At 40.8% G+C, this 16197-nt stretch overlaps 2 pseudogenes; one reads left to right on the forward strand and one right to left on the reverse strand.

Annotated features, from left to right (window-relative positions):
• LOC102185816 overlaps nt 1-16197 on the forward strand; it is a 298507-nt pseudogene that overhangs the window by 239758 nt on the left and 42552 nt on the right.
• The window catches only part of LOC108633339, a 56940-nt pseudogene that overhangs the window by 26284 nt on the left and 14459 nt on the right, over nt 1-16197 (reverse strand).

Consider the following 16197-nt stretch of genomic DNA (forward strand, 5'->3'; position numbering starts at 1 on the left):
CCAACAGGTACATGAAAAGGCACACAATGTATGTCATTAGAAAAATGCAAGTCAAACTGTAATGGGGTAATATCTCACATCTGTTAGAACGCCTTTTATCCAAGAGACAAGAAATAACAGGAGTTGGTGAAAACACAGAGAGAAGGCAAACCTTGGGCACAGTTGGGCGGGGGTGGTGAGGGGGGAATGTAAGTTGATGCAGCCCCTATGGAGAACAGTACTGAGGTTCTCCAAAAATTAAAAATAAAACTGTCATCATATGGTTCATCAATTTCACTTCTGGGTATTTATCTGAAAGAAACAAAATACCAACTTGAAAAGACTAAGTGCAACCAAATGTTCATTGCAGCATTATTTACAACAGCCAAACAACGTAAGTTTTCACTGATGAATAAATGGGTAAAGAAAATGTGTTATGTACAGTCAACAAAAAGAAAATCCTGCCATGTGTAGCAACATGGATGAACCTTCAGGGCTTTATGCTAAGTGAAATAAATACCATTTGATCTAATTTATATGTGGAGTCTTAAATCAATTTTTAAAAAAAAGGGGGGGGGGGTTCAGAGATGCAGAGAATAGTTTGGTGGTTGCCAGAGGTGGATTGATGTGGGCAAAACAAGTGGAGGTAGTCAAAAGGTCCAAACTTGCAGCTCTAAAGTGAATGCCATGAAGATGTGATGTACAGCATGGTGACTACAATGAATTCTGTATTGTATAGTTGAAAGTTGGTAAGAAAAATTCTCCTCACAATCAAAAAATTGTAATGATATATGGTGATGGATATTACTAGACTTATTGTGGTGATCATTTACCAATATACAGAAATATATAAAGCATTACATTTTACACCTGAAACTAATATAATGTTATGTGAATTATATCCAAATTAAACTCTAAATAACAAAGTTGAAACACAGATTATATTAGCTCCATCCTAATGTCATTTTGTGGACCCAACTTAAACTCATCACTTAGACATTTTAAAATATAAAATCTCACTACTGACATCCTACAGGGTTGGGACAGACACACAGAAACAGACAGTAAGTCACCTTCACACTCGATATAGGCTTCCTCCTTGGGAGAGCAGGAAGTGTAATTCCAAGGGTCAGAAGGACACTGCCAGAGAGAGGTGTCAGTTTTCCGACACCGGATTCCATTCACCCACCGGGGTCTAGAACCTTCTCTAAGAGCAACAGAAGGGTTGAGACTTCCACTGTCCCCACAGCCAAGCTGTCTGCAGATGATGGACACGGTGACATCATCCATGGGGTTGCGGCAGACACTGCCCCAGGTCCCGTTGTAGAAAACTTCCAGCCACCCAGCACACTGCTGGTCCTCGCTCACCATCCTGAGGGCCAGGAACTCTAAGACCAAAAGAGAGGAGACAGAACACAGTGAGCACTCTGCTCAGTGCTCCGGGTTTTCCTCTTTCCCAGAAATCGTGAACACTCACCCTGACCCAGCTGAGGAGATACCCACTAGGTGACAAGACTGAAATCTGTCTCCCTTTTACTTGACTTTGTCCATTAATGTCTGTCTTTCTATTTCTACCGCAATGATGTAGTGAATACGAACAGAGAGAAAGGCCAACATAGGCACCTGCAGGGAAGGGCCCTGAGCCTTGTTTCCTGAAAAAACGTGTAAAAGAGCATGTGAAAGGGATGTGGGTAGTGGAGAAACAGGCAGAACAGTGAACCCACAAATGTCTATGTTCCAGTCTTTCAATCCGGTGAATGTCGCCTTATATTTCAAAAGGCATTTTACAGACATTATTAAGACAAGAAACTTAGGAGCTTGGGATGGTGAGACTAACCTGCAAGATTATGAATAAATCATATAAACCCAATTTAATTATCCCTAAAATGGAATACTCTTCCTGAGTGTGGTTAGAGGAATACGAGACCCTGAAGAATGGTCAGGGGAGGGAATGTTGTCTGAAGAAGGAGATGAGCTCCAAGCCAAGGAATGAGGCCACATAGAAACCAGAAAAGGCTGGGAAAAGAGTCTTCCCCAGGGCCTCCAGGAAGAATGCAGCCCTGTGGACATGGGCCTGTTGGTCTGCAGAGACCCCTGTCAGACTCCTAGGGTACAGAACTGAACGGAGTAAATCTGTGCTTTCATTACAATGTCAACAGGCTCTCCAGACTGTACTACCACAGGGAACTGAAGAGAGAGCCCTGCTTTCATGTGGAAACCATAAGAAACGGCTCTGCCGGGAAACACTGGTGAGAAGAAAGGACCAGAATCTTAGCTGCTGCAGGAGGAAGTGAAAGTGCCTCATCTTCACGTCTGCTGGAAACACAGGCTCCTTGGGAGGAAGCCTTCTTCTCTGGTCCTTTCAGCATCTCTCCCTCAGGGCTCAGACCCCCGTCCTTCAGGGCCCCACCCCTCCCCCAAACTGTGGACAGTGTGTAGCGCAGACCTGAGCAGATGACCCCTGCGTCCTGCTTGTGTCTGCATTCATGCCGCCCCCAGCCCCGGGAAGGGCACGTCCACACGTGGGACTCCTTTCCTGTGCAGTTCAGGTCATCCAGCCAGATGGGTCCTGATCCTGCCCCGAAGTGAGCAGACCTCGTGGCATTGAGGGCTTCTCCACAGCCCAGCTGCCTGCACACCACACGGGCATCATCCAAGTCCCAGCCGTCATCACAGATGGTGCCCCAGGAGTCCTGGTCAAGAATCTCCACTCTCCCGGCGCAGTGACCGCCCCCGTCCACCAGGCGGAGCCGTCTGCTGTCTGAGGAGAGAGAAATCGGACAATGGGGCGGTGACCCGGGCGGTGACCCGGGCGGTGACCCGGGCGGGTGGGCGGGGTGGGGGGCGGTGGTTAAGCGCCTACTGTCCAGTAGGACCCTTACCTGAGCAGTAGGGGGCGCTCTCCTCTGAGGCCGCAGAGCCTGTTGGTTCAGGGAGGGAGTCGATGCACTGGGGCAGCACCTGGGTCTGGTTTCCTGCAGAAATAGCAATGATCAGAGGGACATGAGTTACAGCAAACTCTGGGAGATAGTGAAGGATAGAGAAGCCTGGCGTGCTGCACTCCAGGAAATTGAAAAGAATTGGACACAACTTCCAGTAGTCATGTATGGATGTGAGAGTTGGACTGTGAAGAAGGCTGAGGGCCAAAGAATTGATGCTTTTGAACTGCGGTGCTGGATAAGACTCTTGAGAGTCCTTTGGACTGCAAGGAGATCCAGCCAGTCCATTCTGAAGGAGATCAGCCCTGGGATTTCTCTGGAAGGAATGATGTTAAAGCTGAAACTCCAGTACTTTGGACACCTCATGCGAAGAGTTGACTCATTGGAAAAGACTCTGATGCTGGGAGGGATTGGGGGCAGGAGGAGAAGGGGACGACAGAGGATGAGATGGCTGGATGGCATCACTGACACGATGGATGTGAATCTGAGTGAAGTCCGAGAGTTGGTGATGGACAGGGAGGCCTGGCGTGCTGCGATTCATGGGGTCGCAAAGAGTCGGACACGACTGAGCGACTGAACTGAACTGAACTGAGCGACTGAATGGCAGCACATAATCTTTGCTGTTACATTCACTGAGAAGTGAGGTCTGTGCCTCCTTCCCTTAAAGTTCTGCTGAACTTCGTGAATTCCTAGTAAGTAATGCTGCTGCTGCTAAGTCGCTTCGGTCGTGTCCGACTCTGTGCGACCCCATAGACGGCACCCCACGAGGCTTCTCTGTCCCTGGGTTTCTCCAGTCAAGAATACTGGAATGGGTTGCCATTTCCTTCTTCAATGCATTCATGCATGCCAAGCCGCCCCAGTCATGCCCGACTCTGTAGTGATAGAAGGGAGTTAAGGTAAAGTTGCTTGACTCTCAGCACTAGGTCTGAAAACTCATGCAGCCTCGTGTGAAATCACTGAGGACTTTTGCTTTAGGGCAAGTCTGCCCTGTCGAGACTTTCGTCCTGCGGAGATTTTCATATGCAGGTCTCTGGTCGCTCAGTTCAACCCAGCTGACCTCCCAGCTGCCAGGCTTTCCTCATGAACCATCCTGGGTCCCCAGCCCAGTGTCCTCAGATGATGTCAGCCCCAGCTGATACTGGGCTGCAACCTGATAAGACTCCAAGACAATACAAATCGGAGCACTTCCCAAATTCCTTCCCAAACTCCAGGAAACCATGAGCAAAAGTAAAAAGGGGTTTTAAGATGCCAAGTTTTGTGGGAAATTTGGTTATGCAGCAATAGTAACCAAACACTTATAATTAGCATACTACTAACTATTTACTGAAGACAAACGAAGTGTTTGTTTTCAGAAGAAAAGTATATGCATTTTTATATGCATATATTTGTATATGCAAATTTGTATATGCATGTATACCGAGGAGTGAGGCCACTATACAAATAGTATAAATTTGTGTATGCATATGCATAGCATCTTTATCCATAATGGCCCAAATTTGGGATGCCACCTAAAATATGTGACATTGCTTTTGGAACAAAGTAACAGGCAGAAGCTAGAAGGGATGGAGGAGGCTATTAGCAGAAGCCTGATGGCCTTGGGCAATGCTGTCAATGAGGACTGAAAGGAAGTAAGGAAATACAATTGGGGCTGAAGGAAAAATATATGGTGATATTTATGCAAAATAAAATGGTTGCCATAAGTGACTAGATTTTGAAGTACTTTGTTACCAGGCAACAATAACCAGAAACACCTTTCTTCAGTCTCAGTAACTATAGAGTAAAACAAGCAAAGCCAGTCACTAAATATTTAGAACATTTGAGTGGGGTGATTTAACAAACATACCTCTCAAAACTAGAAAATACACCTTATTCCAAGCACTTACAGGTCATTTTCCAAGGCTGATCATATATTTCACAAAAAGTGAGATCCAAAAAATTTTCAAAGGGTAAAATAATTAAAAATATGTTTTTTTATTAAAGTAGAATTAAGCTAAAAACAAAAGACAAATAGTAAAATCTTCTGTTGTTTGTTTAGTAGCTAAGTCCTGTCTGACTCTTTTGCAGCCTCCAGGCCTGTAGCTCATCAGTCTCCTCTATCCATGGGATTTCCCAGGCAAGAATACTGGAGTGGGTTGCCATTTCCTTCTCCAAAAGCCTTCTGTAGTGAGATATAATTTTCATGCATAAAATACACATATTTTGAGTATGTTTTCATAAGTTTTGACAGTTGCATGTGCCAGCATAACCATTACCACAGTTAAAATTCAGAATATATAGCATTATTCACAAAGTTCCTATATGCCTCTTGCAACCAATAAAAGCCCCACAAACCCAGATCCAGGCAAATACTGATCTGTCTTTTATCATAAATAGATTAATTGTGTTTTCTGAGAATTTATTAAAATCATACAGTATGTAATCCCTTTTAGATGGTTTCTTTCACTTAGCATGCTTTGAGATTTTCTGTGTAGTTGGATTTATGAGTAGCCTTTTCTTTCTATTGTTAAAGTCTTACATTATATGAATATGCCAAAGAAAGTTTTCCTTTCTTTCATTAAAGAAAATTAGAGTGGCTTATACTTTTTCACTCTTTTAAATAAACATGTCTGATTTTTCAGCCTAAATTTTTTGTGGACATCTTTTCATCCCTCTTGGGTAACAGAAATTTTGGGTGACATAGAGTTGCTAAGAATTGTTCTCTGTTACGTTATCATCAGCAATGTATAAAGGTTCTAGTGGATAAGTAACCTTCTCCAAACTTGGACTTGTCAGTCTCCTTAATTGTAGCCAGTCTAATTTGTGAATTTATATCTCATACTTTTTTTAATTTGAATTTCTTTACTAACTAATGATATTTGGTATCTTTTCATTTACTTATTGGCCGTTTGTATATAATCTTTGGGAAAGTGTCTTTCTTAATATTTTGCCCATGCTTAAACTGGATAGTTCTTTTCTTATTTTTCTGTTGTAAATTTTTCACTCATTCTTGTTACAAATCCTTTGTTAGATATATGTATTGCAATTAATTTCTCCCTATCAGTTGAATGCCTTTTCATTTTCTTAATGCTTTTTTTCAAAAAGCAAAAAGTTTTAATTTTAATGAAAATCACATCTCAGTTTTTAATGGTTAGTGTCTTATCTGACTTAGGAAATGTTTGCTTACTCCACAATCATAATAATTTTTCTTATATTTTCTTCTACCAGTTTCATAATTAAATTTTATATGGGAATAACCATTTATTTGAGCTACCCTGATGGACTGGGGTTTTTCTTCAGGGTGAGGATGGGGGGAATGGCGCTTATGATGTGAAATAAGGATCACAGTTCATTCCCCCCCATGCAGATATTCAATTAGCAGATCATTTTTTGAAGAGAATGTATTTTCCCCTTTGAAATATCTCTATGCTTTTGTAGAATTTCAGCACATACATTGGTTTGGGTCTGTTACTGAACTTTATTGTGCTCTGTTGATCTATTTAGCTATTCTTATTCCATAGCCATGTTGCTGTGGATATGTAGTAGGAAACTTGAAGTTAGCATACTTCTTTTTGGCCCTTCTTTTTCAAAATTGTTTTGTCCATTCCACTTCTTTCACATTTAAAGAAATGTTTAGAATTTGCTTGTAAAGTTCTACAAAAATATTGCTTGGGTTTTTATTAGGATTAGATTTAGTTTGTATATTAAGTTAAGAGAATTGACAGCCGTTTAAGTTTTCTAATCCATGAACATGGTATATGTCTTTATATTTTCAGATGCTCTGTGACTTTCAGTGCAAGCCCTTTAGATATTTTAAGTTTCTTCCTACATATTTAATAGTTTTCATACTATAATAAGTGGGATTTCCCCCTAGATTTTGCTAGTATAAAGAAGTACCACTTATGTCTGATTTATGCTTCATTGGCCACTAGTGAAGACAGTCTGTCTGCATGGATGAACTATATCTAAGTCATCAATCTGCAACCCTAAGCAACGTGAAAATGCTGGTCCTGCATCTGACCAGCAGTTTCAAATTTTAAATAGCACACTAAATAATCATTTAGTTATTCCACTTTATTCAATATTTTTTCTACTTTTATTGATTTTTTTACAGTTTAACTATAATGTTTCTAAGAAAAGGTCTTTTTCATAAGGGTTATAAAGTGACCTATTAGTTTTATCAGCTTGAGTTTTCAAGCCTCTCCCCAAGTTAGAAATTGTTCATTTAAATGCAATTTTCCCCACCCTCTCCCTCTCCTCTCCTAGATATTTTTATGTTAATGTAGATGCATAAATCACGTAGGATATATTCTTCCTTTTATACTCATTTTTAACCACTGATTCTATCTTTAATTTGATCTACTCTGTTGTAGATGCTATCTGTTGCATTTTTCCCCATTTCATTATTAAACTTTTCAGCACCAGAATTTCTGTTTGGTTCTTTTTAGGACTTCGCTTTGTTAAACTTTTCGTTTTTTCATCTATTGTTTCCCTGATTTCATTGAATTGCCTTTCTGTCTTTTCTTACAGCTCATTCAGTTTCCTCAAAGCAGTTGTGTTGGATTCTTTACAAGCTAGATTGCAAAGATCCATGTCATTGATATGTGTCTTTGTCAGTTTTGAAAAGTTACTGTTACTCTTTGGTGATGACAACTTTCTTTAGTTCTTCACGTTCCTTGAAATTTTGCTTTGCTGCTTTTGCCTGAGATGTAGCAGACACCACATTAAATCTTTACTGATTACCTTCAGGTGGTATATACTGTTCTTGACCTTGTATAGACTCACTCTACATTTCTTGCTTCCTTTTATGGAAAATACCTTAAGCTTTTATGTCTTCTTTGGTCCTTAAAACTCAGCAGGCTGCTGGAAACCTCTCTTTTGTTTTGCAGAATGTTGTGCTACAGCTGAAGCCTGTGGTTACCTCCCTGCCACAGACCCTCGTCTGTTTTTGGAGATCACTCCAATTACTGGAGTTTGCTTTCATCTCCATACTTGGAAACACATAAAAGCATCTGTTAGAAAGGTGGCAGTAAAGATGATTTACTAAAGATTTAGTACCTTCAGGGACTTGGAGTACCTACGGGCCCAGGGAGAGAGATCTTTGGGTGACATTCTCCTAGAGGTTTACGGATGGGCTTCCTGCTGAAGCCCTGAGTGTAGTTACAGGAACTGCATCCCTTTTACATTTTTTGACCTTCTTAATGATCTTTCATATTTCCTCTCTCCCCTCAGTCATGGAGGTTCAGCCCCAGAACTCTGGGTGCTGCTGGAGGGAAACTGGTTTCCCCAGCAATATCAAGTGGGCACTAGCTCACTACTTTCCTTTTTGCCCATGAGAGAGGCCCCACCAGCTAGTTCAAATTTATGCTGTGTCACCTTGGGGTAAGGAGCAGCACTGGCAAAATCCTTTAATCCTCTCCAATAATTCAAACTTACTTTTTTGGCTCCAACAGAGTAATGAAATCTCCCTTCAGGAATCCTGGACTTCTAACAATTTCTATAGGTATTCAACCAAATGAGCACTCACCAGGTTTCTCCATGTTTTCCCTGACCATGGCCCAGGGGGCTGGGACCGCTTCACTAGCTCCTGCTGGCTCCAGTCTGTACCAATGTCTACCCGCCTATTACTGGATGCCCAGGTGAGTGACCATCTTCCTGGTCCTTTGATATAAGTTATGGGATCCAACAACTTTCACAGAGGCACTATTAATCATGGATGTACAGTTAATTAGTTGTTAAAAAGAGAAGCAAATAAGAAGGAAGCAAGCCACCATGATGCTGACATCACTCCTTCTTTGCCAAGACTTTTACACAATTAGCTGAAGTAGAGAAATTCTTTGAATAGTTCCATTTGAAATGACATATGGATGAATAGAAAATCTGAATAATTCTGATTTATTAAAAATATCAAATTTGTAGTTAAACCTTTCTACTATAACTTCAAAACAAAACAATTTCAAGTTCAGATGTATTTCAAAATAGTTAATAATGTTGTGTGAAACTGAAATTTCCTGAATTTGAATGAATGTCTTAAGAAATGGAGAAGGCAATGGCACCCCACTCCAGAACTCTTGCCTGGAAAATCCCATGGATGGAAGAGCCTGGTAGGCTGTAGTCCATGGGGTCTCTAAGAGTTGGACACAACTGAGCGACTTCCCTTTCACTTTTCACTTTCATGCATTGGAGAAGGAAATGGCAACCCACTCCAGTGTTCTTGCCTGGAGAATCCCAGGGACGGGGGAGACTGGTGGGCTTCTGTCTATGGGGTCACACAGAGTCGGACACGACTGAAGCGACGTAGCAGCAGCAGCAGTCTTAAGAAATACATACTGAGGTTATCAGGTAAAGGAATCTGATGGGTATAGAAATTCTCACGTGGTTCAGTGGGGGAAAATCCCTGACTGAGGTGTATTTGCTTATACATTGTTCACTATGATTATACTTAAATAGCTATGTTTACTTAAAATATGTATTCTCCTTTATGCTTCTTGCCCTGATCTGAAACATGAATGAATAATTACAAAACCCTCATTTCATCATGAAATATCTAACTTTTGAAGTCAGTTTTCCATCCCTCTCTGCTCTTGGAGACACGTCACTCCAAGAGTGTCCTGTGTACCAGTAGCCCTTCCCTTTCTCTCACCTGAGCAGATCACAGAGGCTGTGTTGCCATGGGAACAGTCAGAACCACCCAGGGCAGTCACAGGGCAACTCCATAGGAAAGACTCAGCCCCCAAGCAGTGAAATCGGACTGTTGAGATCTGGTCATCTCTGCCCACCAAGTGTGGTCCTCCGGGGGTGGAGATGGAGACTCCACAGCCGAGCTGTCGACAGACAACATTGGCATTGGCCAGAGTCCAGTGGGAGGCACAGAGCACTCTCCATCGTCCAGAAATGTTCATCTCCACCTGCCCCTCACACTGAGAGGAGCCGTTTGTCATGAGCCGGACTTCTGAGTTCGCTGGTGGAAGGAGACAGGATTTCAGCAAAATCTTATGATTTTCTTATCCCAATAGAGAGTGCAGGGAGGTTAGTCCTGATCTACATCTCACCTGAACAGGCAACCTGAACAGCTCCACTGTGGTGACACGTGCCCCCTGGACAGGGCACTCTGGGGCAGACCCAGAGTTCAGGCTCCTCCCCTTCACACCTGAACTCTTCAGCCCAGACCTGGCCATCAGACTCTCTGAAGGGCATGTGTTTCAGGACAGACACAGCCTTGCCGCATCCCAGCTCTGCACAGATGACCTGGGCAGTGGGGAGTGTGAAATTCCCATCAGACACTGGGATCCATTCTTTTCCAGAATGTACTTCTACACGCCCTGAGCAGGGTCTATCCCCTCCAAACAGACGCAGAGATCCTAAGATAAAAATAATGACAAACACAGTGAGCGTTCATTTTCCTTGCTTGCAAATTGAAAACAATATGTCACAGGCAATGGTGTGAAAACTTTCAGGGAGTTGAGCACAAACTGAGAATTTAGTGTCAGAGTTGCATTTTCATGACCAAGTTTCTAAAGAGAAACCCAGAAGCAGGGTCAATTTGGAATGACTGGATCCCAGCAAGGTGTACTTTGAGGTCGGTTAGAAATGTGAATTCCTTATCTAAGGTCTAGGAAACTCCAGGGACCAAGACAGATTATCTGTAATGGCTGAATACCAGGAACATAGATTTAATTTTGGTTGGAGAAGTTTCTCATTTAGGAGCCTGGGATCTACAGAGCCCAAGAAAACAATGCGTAATGTGTGGCACTCAAACTTGAGTATAGAGACATGAAGAGCAGAACCAAACCTGAGCAAAATGGCTATGAGATTGCAGAGATCTATCCCTTAGACAAAGTTAGAAAGCTTTTCTGAGACTTTCTGCTACTAGTCTAATCAGACGTTTCCCCCATGAGCCACTCAAGTGGCTTGGGATACAGAAAATTGTATAGGCTGGATCCATTAGTGCATGCCAACCTGTAGACAGATAATGGCTCAAGAGAAGAAATACTTACATAATAACTAATCCACTTTCAAAGTAAGAAATTTTATTTTTCTGATAATCTTTGATGACAAAATATTTCAAGAATTTCTTAGATGACCTAAATGAAGAAAAAGATGAGTCTGTTCTGTTAAGTAAGCTCAGAGAGAAAAAGGACTTGATTTATGAAGCTCAAAAGTTCATAGGTAGGTAGAACCAAGACTTGCTATAATTAAATTATCAAAATTCAAACACAAAGATAATTTTGAAAGCATTAAAAGAAAAATGACTTGTTACATATAAGGGAGTTTCTGTCATAAAGCAGATTTCTCAGCAGAAACCTTGCTGACCAGAAAGCAGGGTAACATATACAAAGCATTTAGTGAAAAAAATCTGCCAATAATCAACTCTTTATCTAGCAAACTGTCCTTTAAAAATGAAGAGAGTTTTTTTTTAAATTTTAAAAAAGCAAAAACCGAGGGGTTTCATCACCACTCATCTTGTCTTGCCTCTCATTAGTAAAGATAAATATAAAGAGAAGTACAGAATACTGATATACTGTAATCTCAGCACGTGATTTTAACCATGCTTTGTAAATCAAAAGTCAAACACAGCAAGAATAACTATAATCACAGAAATTTGCTGGTGGAAAAAGAATATGCAAAGAAATAAAATCTGATGTCAATGATATAAAGTATTGCGGAGATAGTAAAATACAGAGTTTCCATTTGCTATCAAATTTAATTTGTTACCTTAATTGTACTTAACTTCAGTTATGGACTATTATAGCTATCAATTGCTTGATGCAAGTTCCCAGGTAACCACAAGTAAAAGTTTAGTGGATAACAAGATAAGGAGAAAAGAGTCAGAGCATAGCACTATGAAAAGTCACTTCACAAAGAAAGCAACGGAAGAGAAGAACAAGAGAACTACAAAACAGACAGAAAACAATGAACAAAGTAGTAACAATAAGTCCTGACCTTTCAATAATGATTTTAAATGTAAATGTATTAAACCTTCCAAATGAAAAATGGTGAGTGGCCTGAGGAGATTAAAAAACAAGACCCAACTACATACTTTAGATTTCATGACACACATAGTATGAAAGTGAAGAGGTAGAGACAGAGATTCCATGCAAATAGTAATCAAAAGAAAGCAAAGCCAGGCCAAAGAGAAGTTAAGCCAAAACCATCACAGGAGACATAATGATTAAATAGTTCAACAAGAATCAATAACCCATGTTATTACATATATATTCAATATATGCCCCCAACATCAAAAAATGTAAATAAACAAAGCCAACATTGACAGATCTTAGGGAGAAATAAAAGCAGCACAAAAATATCCCACTGTTTATAATGGATGGATCGTTCAGACAGAAAATCAATAAGAAAGCAACAGAACTGAGCAACGCTATAGGCTAAATGGCATTAGCAGACACATAGTGCCCATTGACCCAATACACTGACCCAGAGAGCACATTTTTACCCAATGTATAGAAAAATACACATTCTTCTCAGTGACACATGAAATATTCTCCAGGACATGCTAGGTCACAAACAAGCCTCAGAAAATTTAAGAATATCAACATAATTCCAAATGTCTTTGCTGACCATAATGGCAGCGAGAAATCAAGAATGAAAAGAAAACAGGAAAAATTCAGAAATACATGAAAGCTAAATGACACACTCATATTTTGAGGCTTTTCTCTATTTATATAAAGAATGGTATTGAGATTTTGATAGGGATTGCATCAAGTCTATAGATTACTTTGAGCACTGTAGACATTTTAGCAATATTAATTCTTTCAATCTATTAACACAGAAAGATTTTCCAATTATTTGTGTCTTTTTAATTTTCCTTCATGCAGGTTTAACGTATTAAACATTTTATAATTTTAAAAGAAACTGACATTAAAAAACAAAAAAGGTAGAAGATGAAAATAGAGAGCAAGCAAGCCATTATTTGGAGAGCTCCCAGTTGAAGAAAACTAAGATCATCACATCCAGTCCCATCACTTCATGGCAAATAGATGGGAAAACAATGGAAATAGTGACAGACTTTATTTTGGGGGGCTCCAAAATCACTGTAGATGATGACTGCAGCCATGAAACTAAAAGATGTTTGCCTCTTGGAAGAAGAGCTATGACCAATCTAGACAGCATATTAAAAAGCAGAGACTTTACTTTGCTGACAAAGGCAATGGCAACCCATTCCAGTACTCTTGCCTGGAAAATCCCATGGATGGAGGAGCCTGATAGGCTGCAGTCTATGAGGTTGCTAAGAGTCAGACACTACTGAGCGACTTCCCTTTCACTTTTCACTTTCATGCACTGGAAAAGGAAATGGTAACCCACTCCAATGTTCTTGTCTGGAGAATCCCAGGGACGGGGGAGCCTGGTGGGCTGCTGTCTCTGGGATCGCACAGAGTCGGACATGACTGAAGCGACTTAGCAGCAGCAGCATAGTTTATCCAACAGTCATGTATGGATGTGAGAGTTGGACTAGAAACAAAGCTGAGCACAGAAGAATTGATGCTTTTGAACTGTGGTATTGGAGAAGACTCTTGAGAGTCCCTTGGACTGCAAGGAGATCCAACCAGTCCATCCTAAAGGAGATCAGTCCTGGGTGTTCATTGGAAGGACTGGTGTTGAAGCTGAAACTCCAATACTTTGGCCACCTGATGTGAAGAACTGACTCATTGGAAAAGACCCTGATGCTGGGAAAGATTGAAGGCGGGAGGAGAAGGGGATGACATAGAATGAGATGGTTGGATGGCATCACTGACTCAATGGCCATGAGTAAACTCTGGGAGTTGGTGATGGACAGGAAAGCCTGGCATGCTGCAGTCCATGGGGTTGCAAAGAGTCGGACATGACTGAGTGGCTGAACTGAAGTTGTGTAAGCCTCAATACTGATAAGACACATAAATATTTGGGGAAAATATTAGTTGAAACAGTTTTTAGCATATTTCATCACCCTCTGCTCCTCCTATCACCTAACCCTGGATTTTGTCATTTCTCCTGCTTCACACAAGTAAGTTCAGTTCAGTTCAGTTCAGTCACTCAGTCGTGTCCGACTCTTTGCGACCCCATGAATCAGAGCACACCAGGCCTCCCTGTTCATCACCATCTCCCAGAGTTCACTCAGGCTCACATCCATCGAGTCTGTAATGCCATCCAGCCATCTCATCCTCTGTCGTCCCCTTATCCTCCTGCCCCCAATCCCTCCCAGCATCAGAGTCTTTTCCAATGAGTCAACTCTTCGCATGAGGTGGCCAAAGTACTGGAGTTTCAGCTTCAGCATCATCCCTTCCAAAGAAATCCCAGGGTTGATCTCTTTCAGAATGGACTGGTTGGATCTCCTTGCAGTCCAAGGGACTCTCAAGAGTCTTCTCCAACACCACAGTTCAAACGCATCAATTCTTCAGCACTCAGCCTTCTTCATAGTCCAACTTTCACATCCATACATGACCACTGAAAAAACCATAGCCTTGACTAGACGGGACTTTAGTCGGCAAAGTAATGTCTCTGCTTTTGAATGTGCTATCCAGGTTGGTCATAACTTTTCTTCCAAGGAGTAACCGTCTTTTAATTTCATGGCTGCAATCACCATCTGCAGTGATTTTGGAGCCCCAAAAAATAAAGTCTGACACTGTTTCTACTGTTTCCCCATCTATTTCCCATGAAGTGATGGGACCAGATGCCATGATCTTCGTTTTCTGAATGTTGAGCTTTAAGCCAAATTTTTCACTCTCCCCTTTTACTTTCATCAAGAGGCTTTTTAGCTCTTCTTCACTTTCTGCCATAAGAGTGGTGTCATCTACATATCTGAGGCTATTAAGATTTCTCCCGGCAATCTTGATTCCAGCTTGTGTTTCTTCCAGTCCAGCGTTTCTCATGATGTACTCTGCATAGAAGTTAAATAAGCAGGGTGACAATATACAGCCTTGACATACTCCTTTTCCTATTTGGAAACAGTCTGTTGTTCCATGTCCAGTTCTAACTGTTGCTTCCTGACCTGCATGCAGATTTCTCAAGAGGCAGTTTAGGTGGTCTGGTATTCCCATCTCTTTCAGAATTTTCCACAGTTTATTGTGATCCACACAGTCAAAGGCTTTGACATAGTCAATAAAGCAGAAATAGATGTTTTTCTGGAACTCTCTTGCTTTTTCCATGATCCAGCGGGTGTTGCCAATTTGATCTCTGGTTCCTCTGCCTTATCTAAAACCAGCTTGAACATCAGGGAGTTCACGGTTCACGTATTGCTGAAGCCTAACTTGGAAATTTTGAGAATTACTTTACTAGCATGTGAGATGAGTGCAATTGTGCAGTAGTTTGAGCATTCTTTTGCATTGCCTTTCTTTGGAAATGGAATGAAAACTGACCTTTTCCAGTCCTGTGGCCACTGCTGAGTTTTCCAAATTTGCTGGCATATTGATTGCAGCACTTTCACATCATCATCTTTCAGGATTTGAAATAGCTCAACTGGAATTCCATCACCTCCACTAGCTTTGTTCGTAGTGATGCTTTCTAAGGCCCACTTGACTTCACTTTCCAAGATGTCTGGTTCTAGACTAGTGATCACACCATCATGATTATCTGGCTCATGAAGATCTTTTTTGTACAGTTCTTCTGTGTATTTTTGCCACCCCTTCTTAATATTTTCTCTTTCTGTTAGGTCCATACCATTTCTGTCCTTCATTGAGCCCATCTTTGCAACATGATCTTAAATATACAAATGTTTATTGATTTACAGATGGGTTTGTCAAAAAGGGAAGCAACTGCTGTAGAAGTGAAAGGTAGGTATATAGGTGGGGTTTGTGGCAAGAAAGCTGAAATCATAAAAATTTTGAAGCTTAGGAGAGAAACCAAAATGACAATGTATCATTAGTCATCCAAGGAACATATTTTGAAAAGAATAAAAGGAAATCAATTACTTAATTTTTTTTTTAAATTCCCTTGTTTCTGAGTATATGCTGATTATTTATTGCTAGAGTTCTTTCTGGTAAAGACTACCTAGTAATGCCTAAATCCAGTCATAAAGCTAGACTTCCAAAGAAGAAAAATATAACCCATAAAAAATTTTAAATGAGAAACCATTAAAAGCAAATTCAGAAATTACAGAGATGATTTAATTGGCTGATAAGGTCTTTAAACCTCTACTATAAATATACCTACTGAGACATAAAAACAAGGTAGAGAAAAAATAAGCAAATGGAGCTTCTAAAAGTAAAATACAATATCTGGAATGAAAAATTGTCTGGATTAACTTAACAAGAGACAAGACATTGCAGAATAAAAAGAATTGGGAATTCAACACATAGCAATTGACCATCCA

Source organism: Capra hircus, chromosome 5 (assembly GCF_001704415.2).
Source record: "Capra hircus breed San Clemente chromosome 5, ASM170441v1, whole genome shotgun sequence".
NCBI lineage: Eukaryota > Metazoa > Chordata > Mammalia > Artiodactyla > Bovidae > Capra > Capra hircus.